Source organism: Alligator sinensis, unplaced genomic scaffold, assembly GCF_000455745.1.
Source record: "Alligator sinensis unplaced genomic scaffold, ASM45574v1 scaffold126_1, whole genome shotgun sequence".
Classification (NCBI taxonomy): Eukaryota; Metazoa; Chordata; order Crocodylia; family Alligatoridae; genus Alligator; species Alligator sinensis.
Window position 1 is genome coordinate 4,824,291 of NW_005841842.1, and position 14,909 is coordinate 4,839,199.

The 14,909-nt window shown below is 43.6% G+C and overlaps 1 protein-coding gene across 3 annotated transcripts in view; it reads left to right on the forward strand.

The window, feature by feature from the left end:
* SEMA5A (semaphorin 5A) overlaps window positions 1-14,909 on the forward strand; it is a 593,698-nt gene that overhangs the window by 73,509 nt on the left and 505,280 nt on the right. The window contains exon 2 of one of the 3 annotated variants that reach the window (XM_025205600.1): window positions 13,610-13,662. The exons of the other annotated variants lie outside the window; for them this stretch is intronic. The gene's annotated coding sequence lies outside the window, so the exon portion shown is untranslated. The remainder of the gene's footprint in view (window positions 1-13,609; window positions 13,663-14,909) is intronic. 3 annotated transcript variants of the gene reach the window in all.

The following is a 14,909-nucleotide window of genomic DNA, read 5'->3' on the forward strand; positions in this document are numbered from 1 at the left end:
AAAGAAAAGATGGGAGTTTTAGTTAGGGTTTTGACATGGGCATGTTCTGGTTTGCTTTATTTATGTGTCTCTCCTCTTTCTCTCTCTGTGAGTAGGAGTCGGGAATTCTTTCTCTCCTTTTTTAGCTATACAAAAGTCTGGTGTAAATGCCCCACTGCAGATCCTTCTGCAGAAGACATCATGTGCCATTTCTTTACTTCTAGTAGATTAAAGGAATTCATTTATAGAAACATTGAGGGGATCATTTAGAGGGAGGGACTTAAATATAAGTGTCTACGTTTTCATAGACTCAGAAAATTAAGGTTGGGAGGGACCTCAGGAGGTCATCTAGTCCAACCCCCTGCTCAAAGCAGCACCATTCCCAACTAGATCATCCTAGCCAAGGCCCTGTCTATCCAGGTATTAAAAACCTCCACAGATGGAGATTCCACAACCTCTTTGGGTAGCTTGTTTCAGTGCTTTACTACTCTCCTAGTGAGAAAGGGTTAGATATTAGGAAAAACCTAACTTCCCTAGCTACAACTTGAGGCCATTGCTCCTTGTTCTGTCATCTGCCACCACTGAAAACAGTCTAACCCCATCCTCATTGGAGCCCCCCTTCAAGTAGTTGAAGGCTGCTATTAAATCCCGCCTCCCCTCCAGTCTTCTGTTCTCCAGACTAAAGAAGCCCAGCTCCTTCAGCCTCTTCTTCAGTCATGTTCCCCAGCCTGCTAACCATTTGCCCTTCACTGGATTCTCTCCAATTTGTCTACATCCTTTCCATATGGGGGACCCAAAACTGCACACATTATTCTAAATGTGGCCTCACCAATGTTGAATAGAGGGAAATAATCACTTCGCTCAATCTCCAGGCAACACTTCTACTAATGCAGGCCAATATGCTGTTCTTTGCAACAAGGACACACTGCTGGTTCATATTCAGCTTAGTGTCTACTGTAACTCCCAGTGCTGCTTGGCTAGTTAGTTCCCAGTCTGTACCAGTACATGTGATTGTTCTATCCTAAGTGCAGGACTTAGCACTTGTCCTTACTTCCTGAGATTTCTTTTAGTCCAATCCTCCAGTTTGTTTAGCTCTCTTTGAATTGTAGCCCTATCCTCCACTGTATCTACTGTTTCCCCCCAGCTTGGTGTCATTCACAAACTTGTTGAGGGTGTACTACATCCCATCTTCCAGGTCATTGGTGAAAATATTGAACAAAATAGGCCCCGAGACCAAACCCCAGGGCCCTCCATTTGATACCGGCTGCCAGTTAAACACTGAACTGTTGATTACTACTGTTTGAGCCCAATGATCCAGCCAGTTTTCCACCCACACTTCCTTAACTTGCTTGCAAGAATGCTGAGGGAGACAGTATCAAAAGACTTGCTAAAGTCAAGGTATATCATATCCACTGCTCTCTCCAACTATTAGGTGTATAAAGAGAGTTTGGTGTCTTAGAAAGATGTTCCAAAAACCTGACATATTAAGTGGAAGAGTTGCTTGAAGCTCCCAATAGAAAATTCTTGGCATGATTGATCCATCTGAAACTCCAGCTTGTCTCAGGAGCTTATGTGTTGAGTCAGAGCTGAAGGCATATGCTTCCAACCAAGTGGAGAACAGAGGGTAGGCACCTACAGCTATCTTTACAAAGAATTTTCAGTGTTTTGGATAATGGGCAGATTGGATTGCCCAGCCATGTACATTATTAACATACGTAGCCAAAGAACACCAAACCTGTTTTCTATAGTTTAAAAAATAGGCAGGGGCACACCAAGGCTAGAGACAGATATTGCACATAAACCGGTTTAAGTGATCAGAAACTGGTTTAAACCTGTAACAGAGAAGACATTCGGTGCACATAAACCAGTTTCTAAATGGCTGAAACTGGTGTAAGATAAACCTGGTTGAATGTAGTATCAGACTTAACTGATTTGGGTCAAACTGATTTATGCAATGTCTGTCCCGGACCCCTTCCTGGTTTAAGTTAAACCAGACTTCCCCAGCATGCTTCTCAGCTAGGCTGTGCTCTCTGCTCTGGAGAGCAGGGCTGGCCCTGCCCCTCTGCTCTCTAGCCAGGGGCAAGGGCATGGCCAGATACCAATGGGCATTGCCCCCTGAGGCAGGGGAGCAGGGAAGGGGTTTATTCCCCCAACTCTGCTCTCCCACTGGGGCACCACAGCTGAGGACTGCCTAGCCAGGGTGTAATAGCGCATCAGGCATTTATCCTATCTCCCCACTCCAGTGGCAGGGACAAGGGCACCACTATCCATCTGCCTCACCGGCACCTGCAGGGCTGAGCCAGACCAGCTCACAGGGGCCAGGCCTGTGACTCAGGTTGGGGGGCATGGGTGGTGACTGGCTGAGCAGCAGGCTGCCCGGGTCAGCTTGGAGGCACCATTGGGCCTGGAACCTGACAGCTGCCTGCTGTGGGGGCTCACAGCTCCTGCCACACCCTTGTCCTGTGCAGCACCCACCGGCTGCAGTTGCACCACTGGCTGGGGCTGGCAGAGCTTTTCTGCATCCCTTGCCTCCAGCTGCCAGTGCCGCTACCAAATACGTCTGGGTGAGCAGAGTGGGTGGAAGCTTCAGCCTGGGGGCTTCTGCCCTGGCTCCAGCTCCTGCTGTTTTTCACTTGTGTCGCCCCTCCGCCCCCCACCCCAGGTAGATGGAGCAGGCAGAAGGCAGCTAGAGCTGGAGCCAGAGCTCCAGATGCTGGGCGGAAGCCTCCAGCCTAAAGCTCCCCTAGCCCTGAGTGGAGCTGCATGGTGGGCAGGGGCAAGAGCAGGAGCTGCAGTTAGAGGTGAGGGTAAGAGAACAGCCTTGCCGAGCCGAGCCAGCAGTCAGCTTCCCTTTGCCTCCAGCAGCTACTCCCTTTCTGCCTCCTGCCCCTGCTGCGCCACTCTGGGAGGTTAGGGGGTCGGGAGGGGGGAGGGTGTTGTTTCTGCCCAGAGCACGGAGGTCTGGCTCCTGCTCCGGCTGCCTTCTTCTGCCTGCCCGGCGCAAAGAGCAGCCCTTGAGTGGGGCGTCGGTAGAAAGCAGCTAGAGCCAGAGCTTCGTGCTCTGGGCAGAAGCTGCCAGGCTAAAGGTACTCCCCTCCTTGCCACAGAGCTGCACAGCAGGGCAGGAGGGGGAGTAGCTGCTTGAGACAAGGGGAAGCTGGCTGATGGCTGGGCTCAGCAGGGCTGTTCTCTTCCCTCCACCTCCAGCTTACTGTGCAGTGCCATACCGAGTAGGGGGAGCTTCAGTCCCATGGCTTCTGCCCAGTGTCTTGAGCTGTGAGTCCAGCTCCGGCTACCTTCTGCCCACTCTGCCTGCCTGGCACAATGAGCAGCCCCTGCAGGTGGGAGAGTGGGGTGGAAAGCAGCAGGAGCTGTATCTAGAGCTCTGTGCACTGGGCAGAAGCCGCTGGGCTAAAGCTTCCACTCTGACAGTTTGCGGCAGTGCAGTCCCTTGCTGGGAAGGGGCTCATGTTCCCAGGACACCATTGAGAGGGGCTGCAGTCCCCATCAGGTTCACTTCCCCATTGCTGCTCCAGCAGCTGGGCGGGGGCATGGCCAGACACCGGCCAGCATGGCCCCTTAGGCGAGTGGATAGGGAGAGTGGGGTTATTACTCCCTCCTTCTGGCATCTGGTGAAGGGGGCAGGGAAGGAGCTTATTCTGCCACTCGCCCCATGCAGGGAGCAGTTGACAGTGGGCCAGGCAGACAGATCTTGGCTGCAGTGCCCTGGGGGTAGAGGGGGGACTAAGCTCCCTCCATGTCCCCTGTGCCTCAGGGATCATACTAGCTGATGTCTGGCTGCTCCCCTGCCCCCATTGCTGCCACAGTGAGGGGGGGAGTGCCTGGCCAACCCCTTCCTGGGCAGGATTGTATATGATGGCTTCAACATTGGTAACTTTCATATTTTTAATTAATCTTAAGCATGGCATAAACATTCTATTGAATTTCATGTTTTTATCTAATCGGCATATTTCTACTTGGGCCACAACTAGAAATGCAGTGATAGTTGACCTCAAAATCAGTCTTAGCAAAAAAATCTTGTTTTGATTTATACTATAGAGCACCTATTTGGATTCTGATCCTTTCTTATATTTTGGCACTAAAATCGTTTATTTTTTTTTCAAGTTCTTCCAGTGCTTCAAGTTCATAGGGGCTGACATAGGACACAGTTTATAGTTTACATGAATGGATTTGTGTGAACGAAGAGACTGCCTATTTTAATTTGATAGCTTATAAAATGCTATCAAACAATCTGTATCTGTAGTCATTTTTCTAACATGATTTTTTTTCACTGGAGAACAGTAAAAATGTTGGATCTGTTCATTTAGTGACAGTTATTTGAATCAGAAATGTTCATATGTACTATTAAGTTTTCTGGCTGACTAGAAATCCTGACAAGGTGAATTGTGCATTAAATAGTAAATGGAAGAGTGACCACCTTGATTTTTCTAATTCTAGCTTGATTTTTCTAATTCTAGCTATCAAGATTTTATCATTAACAAATGTTAAATAATGAATGAATTGTTTAAAGTACAGATGGTGCCTTGGAAGTAATGATTTTAACCTCGTTATCACATAGGAAGAGAACAGTCTGCTTCATTGGTGGATAAGTATTTTGGGCATCTTAACACTGTCCTCAATTAGGAACAAAACTTTTCAATTTAGCATACAGAAGCTGAATGCTATACTTTAAATATAGTACATGTTAGTGCCTGCTTGACATTTTCCCAGATTTATCTGCTGGGGAGCTATGAGGCAGACAGAAGTAGCGTGTTATCACAGATGTCCTGCCTTTTTTATTTTCGATTTTCAACAGCATGTGGTTGATGCTGTATAAGCACATCTTTGGTTTGTCTTTTTCTATTTTTCTTTGACACATAGTGGATTTTCCTCTTCCTTCAATATTTTTTTTGAAATTTCTGTTTGGCAGAGAATGATTTATTCTTGCCAAGGAAGAAAGAAAGAATTTAAGTAGAGAGAATCACAAGAAGTTGAGAGAATTGTATTTCAAACTAATTACACACTGAGTACAAGGCAGTAGAACATTCATTTGTAAGGAGAATAATGCTGCAAAGCTTGGATTGGCAACTCTGATCATGAATTCAACTTTAATGACGAATCATGGAAAGTGAAGTATAAATAAGCCCAAACTATTATGCAGTCCAGTGTCTTCTTGCTTTGCTATTTAGTATCTGTTCAGCGAAACACATTTTTGTTTCACAGTAACTATCCAACAATTGTAAATTAAATTGTCCATGCATACTTTATCAAAAACTTGCATCTCTCAAGAGTAAGGAACAAGAATATATGTAAGTGAATTTGATTGGAAGAGTGTTCCTTCTCTGTACCAATGGTAAAAGGTCACAGGGGAGGTAGTTTTAATGTTATGATTTCACAGGCTGGGCGATTGCTGTTCATTTGAAGTCTACTCTTAATTGTGGAGTTAAAGCAACATTCAGTAAAATAGTACATAAAAAGATTAAAGGTTTTTGGCTTTGGGAGTCACACTTGATCAGAACAAAATGAAGCTCATTAAGTCTCTAATGTGTCAATGATAGTTAAACTCATGGGCTAGGGACAGATATTCAAAAAGCCTGAGCCTGAATTGATTCAATCTTTGCAAGTTAATCTAACCTGCAAAGCTTGAACTAATTTGGAGGTTGATAGACATTCCCTTTTCATTCCAGAAATGCAGGCACATGCCTGTAGTGGCTCAGGCTAGAAGCCAGGGGGTGCTAGAGCAGCCTTCTCTTCCCTTCCACAGGTCTGAGCTGAGGTAGGTGTAGCCAGGCCACTCTTATTATGCATCCCCCCCTTCCTCCTAAGCAGCCCAGCAGGGAATGTTTATCAACTCATTAAGAGACCAGAGCCTCCCTCCATTAACTAATGGAGCTTTTCTTATGGAGCTCTTTTTAAACAGCTTTTCCAAGGAAGGACATTAAGCTACCTGTTGATTAGCTCCAAAAAGCCTGTCTGCCCCACAGCATGGACCATAGCCTTCATGTGGTCTGCTAGCTAGTGCTGATGTGTCTGCGTAAGGCAGAGGGAAGGGGGAAATAATCCTTGTTTAGCAGGGAGAAACCAGGCAGGTGCTCTCTGCTTGCAAGTCTCTGCTGGAACTGCAACCAGGGAGCAGAGGGGAGGGGCCAGCCCTGCTGTGGAGCAGAAAGCTCCACCCAGCCCAGAGGGCATGATGGGATGCTGGGGGAGTCTGAGTTATCTTAAACCAGAAAGGGTCTGGGACAGACATTGCATAAACTGGTTTGACACAAATCACTTAAGTCAGATACTACATTCAACCAGGTTTATTTAAAACAGGTTTCAGCCATTTTCAAACTGCTTTATGTGCACTGAATATCTGTTTTCTTACAGGTTTAAACCAGTTTCTGATCGCTTACACCAGTTTGTGTGTAATGTCTGTTCCTTGCCACAGAGAAGGAAGAAAATGTAAATCAAGGGGTTGTGGTATTGTGAGCTTTAGACTAATAAAATATGTAGCAGGTGGAAGCATGTTATTTTCGGTTTGGCAGATATTGACTGAGATAAAATATGAACTATAAAAGGGATAAACGTGATCCAACAAGAGTTGGAAATGTGCACTAACTGGAAACGACTCCAGTGCACACAAACCTGTTGGGTAGATATGCGCTGAATCCAAAATTGGAAATTCTGTAATTACAGCACATCAGAGTAGATTCAATTAATTGAGTCTGCTGAAGCTTGCTAACTAGTGTGCTCCAGCAGCCTCCATGCCTTGTGTATCAGCATCTCTGTGCTGCAAAATAGCAGCAGGGGCACTTTAACTAAATCTTGTTTGACGAGCTTTAGTTAAAATGTCCCTGCTACCATTTTGAAGTGCAGGGACATTGATGCACAAGATGCCGTGGGCACTTTTAATTAGAGTGGCTCTTGGAGCTGATTTAATTAAAGCACCCTCTCCCCACCTCTCCGGAGCATGTGTAAAAATGCCCTTAATCCAATCCAGGTGAGGTACACTGGTGCACTTGCACCCCTCTTTGGTTCTTGGTCTGCCCAAAGTTTAAAAACAACCTCCTGGCAGTAGCAGCAGCAGTTCTAGTCAGGCAGTACTGAGGGCATCAATTGACTTCATGGCTCATTACAATCTACCTGATCCCTTTGTTCCACAGGTGTTAATGGCCCTCTCTTTAATGGTCTGAAGCAACTTAGTGAAGTTTACTTTGTCCTCTGGTCATATAGAATTACAGTGTGAATGCCATCATATTGTTGTAGGGGTGTAGGTTGTAGTGGTGTTGGTCTAAGGACATAGGCAGACAAGGTTAAATAAATATAAAAGATATCAGATTCACCCAAAGAAACTTGTCTGATCATATTGTTCTATGCAGGGTCCCATGATTGAATGCAGGTAGTAGGTGATGACTGGCTGCTTTTTATTCATTCTGCCCTAGAAGAGATTTCCTGTTTTGAAGTGATGATATGATGCCATTGAAGTTTTACTGTGATGCTGAATTGTATTTGGTGGACTTCAAGACATGCTTGCATTTTTCCCAAGCTTATTTGCTCAGTCTTAATTTTGACTGCCAGTTAATGTGTTGAACTATGTTCTTTAGACTTCTGAAAACACCTTTTTTTCTCTCTTTGTAGAAGCTTGAATAAGTCTAGTGCACAGGTGTGAGTTACCTGTACCTGTATAAAACTCTAATTTATAACCTTTTAACTTTAAGAGCCAGGTTTACTGAACACATCACATCATCAGCTCATGTATAATAAATAGGGAACCATTTTTTCTACTATATTTTTACTTTTTATATGCAATTGTAATAGGAAACCATGCATGATTTTTCATAAGACATCATAATCTACCAATCCTAAAAGCTATAAGATGGTTTTACATAGATTTATAGATGCTAGGGTTGGAAGGGACCTCAACAGATCATCAAGTCTGACCCCTTCCTGGGCAGGAAAGAGTGCTGGGGTCAGATGACCCCAGCCAGATGCCTATCCAGCCTTCTCTTGAAGACCCCCAAGGTAGGGAAGAGCACCACCTCCCTTGGAAGCCCATTCCAAACTTTGGCCATCATTACCATGAAGAAGATTTTCCTGATGTCTAGCCTAAACCGCTCTCTGTCGCTTTGTTCCTTGTTACCCCAAGAGGTGCCCTGGTGAACAGAGCATCTCCGATTCTTTGCTGTGCCCTGCTAATGAATTTGTAGGTGGTCACAAGATCACCTCTCAGCCTTTTCTTGCGGATATCACTTTTTGTGATAGTAACTAGGAAAAAAATAAAATGTAAAGGAAATTGGACATTTTTAAATGAAAGACGTTTACTGCAATGCTTTCAGTGTATAATGTAAAGAAATAATTTGTCTAAGTTCATATAGCCATTATATTGGCTTAGAGGTGAGTTTTTTTTGTTTTGCGTGCATGAGTCTCTTCCCTCCAGCTACATGTGCATGAATAAATGCTTCCAGGAAAGGAATTTCAATGTACTAAGTATCCTAGTACAAAATGTAGGAATTATATAAATGGATAAGGGGGGGAGGGGGGCATCTTCATGTGATATTGAGAAGAGGTTTGGATTTTTATTTATTTATTTATTTATACAGTGTTGTCTTTCCTTTTACTTTTGAGCCAAGATCCTAGTCTTCTTAGTAGATGTCTTAGCCTGTGTGGCCCTTCACTCACAAAACACACATCTTGTCTCAGGAGATTCATTCTTGTCTGCTCAGGGATGCAGCCTTTTGGGCCTCTAGATCAGTGGTTCTCAATCTTTTTTGTATCAGACTCTTCTGTAAACAACAATGGCTAGTCCCAACCCAGTGCCCCTCACTCCCGACCCGTTGCCTCCCGCCCCCAGGCCCCAGCCCTCCAGTGTGTGGGGTGGGGGGTAGGCTTATGGGGGAAGGGGTGTATATGGGGCATTTGGAGTGGGGGGGGGGAAGGGGGGCAAGCAGCCCCTTGCAGGCTGGAAGTCTGCCACCCTGCAAAGGAAAATGCATGGTTTCCCATATTTTTTTTTCTTTAAATAAGAATCCATTTTTAAAGTTTGCTGATCTGTTTTTAAAGTTTGTCCTGTGACCCTTTCATATATTCTTGCGACCCTCTTTGTCAAGTAAAAGACTATGCATGGTTTACGACAAGGAGAATGCATTGCTGAATTCTTATAGAATTACTAAAGAATTAATATGTGGAAGTTCAAAGGGAGATTTACCTTTATAATTACTGACTCAGCATTACTAAGCTGTGACAGTTTGTTATACCACAGATTGTAAAGCATAGTTTTTTTCCCTTTAGATAAAAAAGACTTGATGTACAATGTATTTCCTGTGCTTATTAGGTTCTGTGATGTTTTGTGTTGACTGAAAATAAGGCATGGATTGTTCTATTGATTGGTGACAATATCTTTTCTTTTCTTTTCTTGTTTTTATTAATGAAAGCACATTTACAAAGGAATGTGGGCTAAGTCCTATATGCAATGATCAGCCCTCTGATTTGAGCAGCTATTTACAATTTCTGTAGAATTTCTTCAATGGTTTTATGGAATTCTAAACATTTTACTCATAAACCAACTTTTGCTAAGCTGAAGTAGAGTATCATTGTATCTTGCATAGGCTCTTCCTATGTATAACTGAAGGTCTTTACAGATTATTTTGATGTTTAAAACTTTTAAAGAAAACAAAGTTATTAGCCAATGTTTGAGGGTAACACAGAGGAGTTAATATTGGAAACAATTTATTTTGGGGACTAACATTACAAGTATTTAACTTTGCAAAATAATCTGCAGTGGAGGTACTCTTATTTGCTTTACAGTCTCCTCATATGATTTGAATTTGGGTTTAACATAGCAAGAGACTGGATAAACCTACTGGCAGTTCTCCTACCACAGGAATACCGGTGTTAGCAAGTGTAAAATGCTGTCATGTTTCTTTCCTTTCTGAAGTAATTGCTATTTGTCAGGGAGTCAAGGGCACTCAGCACCTTGCTGAAGATCTTTTTCAGGGTCAATCCAGTAATCACAACCAGTGTGGGGACTGACAGTTTGTACTGAAAAAAGCTCTAAAGTATCTTGCAGTAATTAGGGGCAAGGGATTTTCTGTTCTGCAGAACTGGAGAGACGTATACCAAACCAGCTCCGCAGTTGCCCTGAGATCCTGGGTGGGAAGGGAAGGAAAACCTATGAAATGTTGGGGGACCCAAGCTCTTCTGTTACTTCCTGCATCTCCACCCCATCCTGGAATCAAGACCATCTCTGGGGCCACAGTGTGTGTGGCTGTGCCTCGCCCTCCCCCCCAAATCCCCATTCGGCTGAACTTCCACTTTATTTGTTCTGTCGTTGCCTTGCAACAAATCTAATGCTGTGGATTGGTCTCCAGGTAGAAGTTATCATGCTCTTACAGTCACCCTTGATACTAATGTTAGTCCTGCTTTTTGGAAAGAATGTATCACAATGGCTATTAGCCAAAGGGAATGAGGGATAAGAGGATTCTGCAGAAAACCATGGACTACTACAGAACAGGTAGGACATAGCTCACAATTGGAGCTTAAGACAGAAGAGTCTCTTTTCATTAAGAATAAAAAAGGGACCTTTATTTCAAAAGGCCTCTCGAAGAGAGACAGATCTAGCAGTCTATTTAGATAATTATGCATTCTCGAATTAGAGCCCTTTTAGAAGCTTTGTGCACCATTAGGTTTGTGTTACATTTACATCTTGGAAAGATTTCCTGGGGAAATGAAAAATTCTAGCTGTTTTGTAAAACATCTTTGGGTAAATTTTCAAAGCTTTGCATGTGGATTTATCTGCGAGTCTCTGGAATTAAACAGGAGTCACAAGGGTAAGCACCCCTCACACTGCTTTAAAATATATATCCCATGACAATTTTCAAAGGGTTTTGTGAAACCCCAAAATACTCTGGGTTCCCTTACCCCTAATCTGTATGAAAGAACTTTTAAACTGCAGTGTTTTCTTTAAAAAAGCTCTTGTGGTATGAGCCTTGTGCCTTTGTTATTACAGCTGGGTCAGTTTAGGTTTGCTTCTGGCCCCTGGCTCCTGCTTCTTCCCCTCAAGCCTTTTTGTGGTTTGGAGTCTAATCAGTCTCTGTTAGGTTTTGGATAAAGGAGAAGGGTGTCAGTAGTGTTTTGACATATGCTTTGTGTTATTTCTAGAGGTCACAGCTGTCCTCAATTGTTCTCTACACACTTGGAAGGGGAGAAGTACTTCCTCTTTGCCCTAATATTTTTCTCCCTTCACTTTCTCGTTCAGCTCCCAAGAGGAAGTAAACTCTGTTTTGAATCTGATTTTCCTCTTTCTGATCTACTTCTCTTTCATCTAGCCAAGTGTTTGATGATTTGTCTCCAGTACCAATAGCCTGTTGTTTGGAGAGGGCTCTAAGGCTAGGTACAGACATTCAAGAAACCTGAGGTGGAATCGAATTAAGTCGCATGGTTTTCTGTAAGCAGCATAGTTTAGATTGGTAGCGAGTAGCACTGTGCAAAAGAGCACCATTTCGTTTCGACTTCCATTTTGCTGTTTCAAAGGGGCGGTGTTTTGATGCTATTTCAACTTCTTTTGACATTTTGCCCATAGGCTATAATGGGGAGTTATAACAAATGCCTGTAACAGTCATTTCTTTTCTGATTCAAATGAAAACAGCAGGGATGGTAGCCCCAGCTGAGGCCACAAAGCCTGTCAAGTTTCAAGGAGATAGATGCAGGGATTTCTGGGAAACTGCATCTCAAATTGTTCAGAGCAAAACTCGTGTCACTTGTAAGTGTGAAGGCACAGAGAAAGCTCAGGTCAAACAGTGCTTTTATGATGTTCTTCTGTCCCTCCCCCAGACCACTGGGATCGGAAGGGACCTGGGGAAGCATCACAGTCACTGGCCAGCTACACAGTCAATATCAGAGTAGTCCTCCCCTCCCCTTTCCCCTCCCTCTCCTTACTTTCTGTTTAGCTGCAAACAAGCCCGGCTTTGAAACTTGAAATGTTTTGAAACCCTTTGAATGCCCTTGTTTCATTTCAAAGCTGTTTTGAAGCCTTTCATTTCATTTCAGTTTCACTGTTTTGAGCTCAAAACATGTCGAAACAACTTCAAAACAAAACACCCATCGAAATTTCACGCAGCCCTATTAGTGAACAAATACACATTTGTCCCTTGGTGGCGGGGGCAAATCTTAGACTAGGTTCTGCCATTTTTAAACTAGTCTATGCATGCTAAACTTTTCTTCTGTCATGGGTATAGACTAATTTCTGATCACTTATACTGGTAAAATTGTAATGTCTGTACCTGGCCTAAAAGTAGCCAGATGCATTTTCAGCCAGTTGCTAAAGAGAGATTAAACTTTTTAAAAAACCAGACTAAATGGGAGATACACCAGCCACCTTTGCTCCAGAGTAGCTTCTAATATTACTTGTATAGAAAAAGAAAAACCCAAATTAGTAGTGACAGCTGAAACCGATGTGATAATTTAATGGGATGAAACTATGTTTAATTAAAAGCTGTGGCTGTGTGTAAGCAGCTAACTTCAGCCCTGCCAGACATGAAAAGTCACCTCCTCCCAAATACTTGTTTTGACCATGTTTTAGCCTTCCTGACACATGCTGCATTACAGTTGGAAATGACTTGTGCAGCATCCTTTTGAAAAAGTAATATCAAAGAGTTGTACAAAACTGTAATTGCTACTATGCTGCCTTTGAGCTCTTAGAACATGTTAACAAAAAGTCTCCATCAAAGAAAAAGAAGTATTGCTGCTGAAGAGGAGGGTGGAAAAGAAGCATGGTCAAAAGGTCCAGTTCATTGGGGTGTTCCCTCACCAGCAGCATCCTGAGATATACAGGAAAATAATGTAAAGCAAACCCAAGGTGCTTTAAATTGTGCATCGCTGATTTATGGGAGAGTGTTGTACCACTGGCTGTGCTAACTGATGCAGAGGAATTGGGCATGCGTGAAAGGTTATAGCAGTGTTAGGGCAATATACTGCCTTACTCAGTGGTCCAGACTGTTGCACCTTTAGTTTTTCACCTGCATTCTGCAACAAGCACTTCTTTGCTCATGTCTCACTAATTTGTGCTTGTGGCATGCCCTGTGGGATAAGGTATTCTACAGCAACTTGAAGGGTGTGCTGTTATCCCCAAGAAAGGATGCAGTATTTTGAATTATATCTTACACCCTGCCCTCCCCACTACTTGGACCTTGACATTCCCTGGGCAGGGGCTGGTACCCATTTCCTCATCTGGTGGGAAACGGTTCAGGTCCACGTGAATGGACTGAAGAGACTGTCATTACTGCCAGGGGTAGCATGGAGGTTGCTAGCTGTCTCTTTCCTGTCATGATTTCAGGATCAATGTTGATCTCTGAGCATTTTGTCTCATGTGCTCCTATTATCTCTGCACTCTTATCATCAGCTTCCCCACTGTCTTGCCAGTGATTGCTCCTGTACAACTTCTTTATGGCAATATCTTTGTATGCTGTTTACCAAAAGCATGGCTAGTGATGGAAAGCACAATATGAAGTCCTGCACAAGTGACCAGTATTTTTTGACATAACATATCTAGAAGTAGATCTTAACATTGTAACATCACAGTATTATTAGTCATGGAAAAATGTAGAGGCTTCTGAATTGTTTTAATTACCATCTTTTTCCCTTGGAGAAGGTTGTAAACCTGGGCATGGTGATTGGATACTTGGCTTTCCAGTCAAGAGAGAGGTAAGAATAGCTTTATTAACACTTCAGAATTGTGTTAAATCGGGGTTTTTCAACATTTTTGAATCAATATACCCCCAGCGGCCAGACGTGGAGCAGCATACTGCCAGTGGCCAGATGTGGAGCAGCGGCGGGGAGGGGGAAGTAGTGGTGCGTAGCCAAACATGGAGCGGTGGCAGCCTCCGCGTGCGAGCTTCCAGTGGGCAGGTGGCACCTGCACAGCAGTGTGGGATGGTGCATGGCAGCACTCCCTCCACACCCGCTCGCGTGTACCCACTAGGGCCTTCTCAAGTACCTCGATGGGTATGCATACCCCCTGTTGGCAACCCCTGCGATATGGGACCGATATATCTGTGCACCTCTAGTAATTTTTTCTCATTCATTCTGAGTATCCCCTATGACCTTTCTAAGTACCCCTAGGGGTATGCGTACCCCCAGTTGACAAGCACTGTTAAATAATTATAGATTTTCTGTGATCTGTGTTCCTTCAGGGTCTGTCCTGGGTCTAGTTTTGTTTAATCTCTTCATTAATGATTTGGAGGATGGGACTGAGTGTACACTTAGCATATTTCCAGATGACACCAAGCAGGGTGGAGTTGTGGGCATCATGAAATCTGCTATGATTTAGAATGACTTTGTTAAACTGGATAAAAGGTCTTAAATAAGGACAAGTGCAAAGTCCTCCACTTAAGGCAGAACAGTCGTGCACAAATATAGATCAAGGAAAGATTAGCTAGGCTGCAGTAACACAGATGAAGAGCTTTGGGTAGTGGACCACAAGCTAAATATGAGTCCACAGTGTTCGTTGCAAAAGGAAGGAATTAGATGCTAGGCTGTATTAACAGAAGTGTTGCTTGCAAGTCAATGGAAGTGATTATTATGTACTGTTCAGCCCTTATGAAGCCCCATCTGGAGTTGGATTTCCAATTTTGGGCCTACACTTCAAGAAATTTTTAAACAAAGTATCCTTTTCAATGAAGGCAGGTCTAGAAAACATGACTTATGAGAAAAAGTTGAAAGAATTTGGAAAGATTTAGTCTGGAGAATAGGAGATTGAGCAGGGATTTGATGAAAGTTTTCAAATACCTGAAGAGCAGGAATAAAGAAGATGGTGATAGACAATTCTTTGTGGCTGCAGGAAAAAGGATAAGGAATCATGGATTTAAATTGCAACATTGAAAATTTAAGTTGGATAGTAGGAAGAATATTCTCACTTTGAGGGTGGTTTAGCACAGGAAAAGCTTACATAG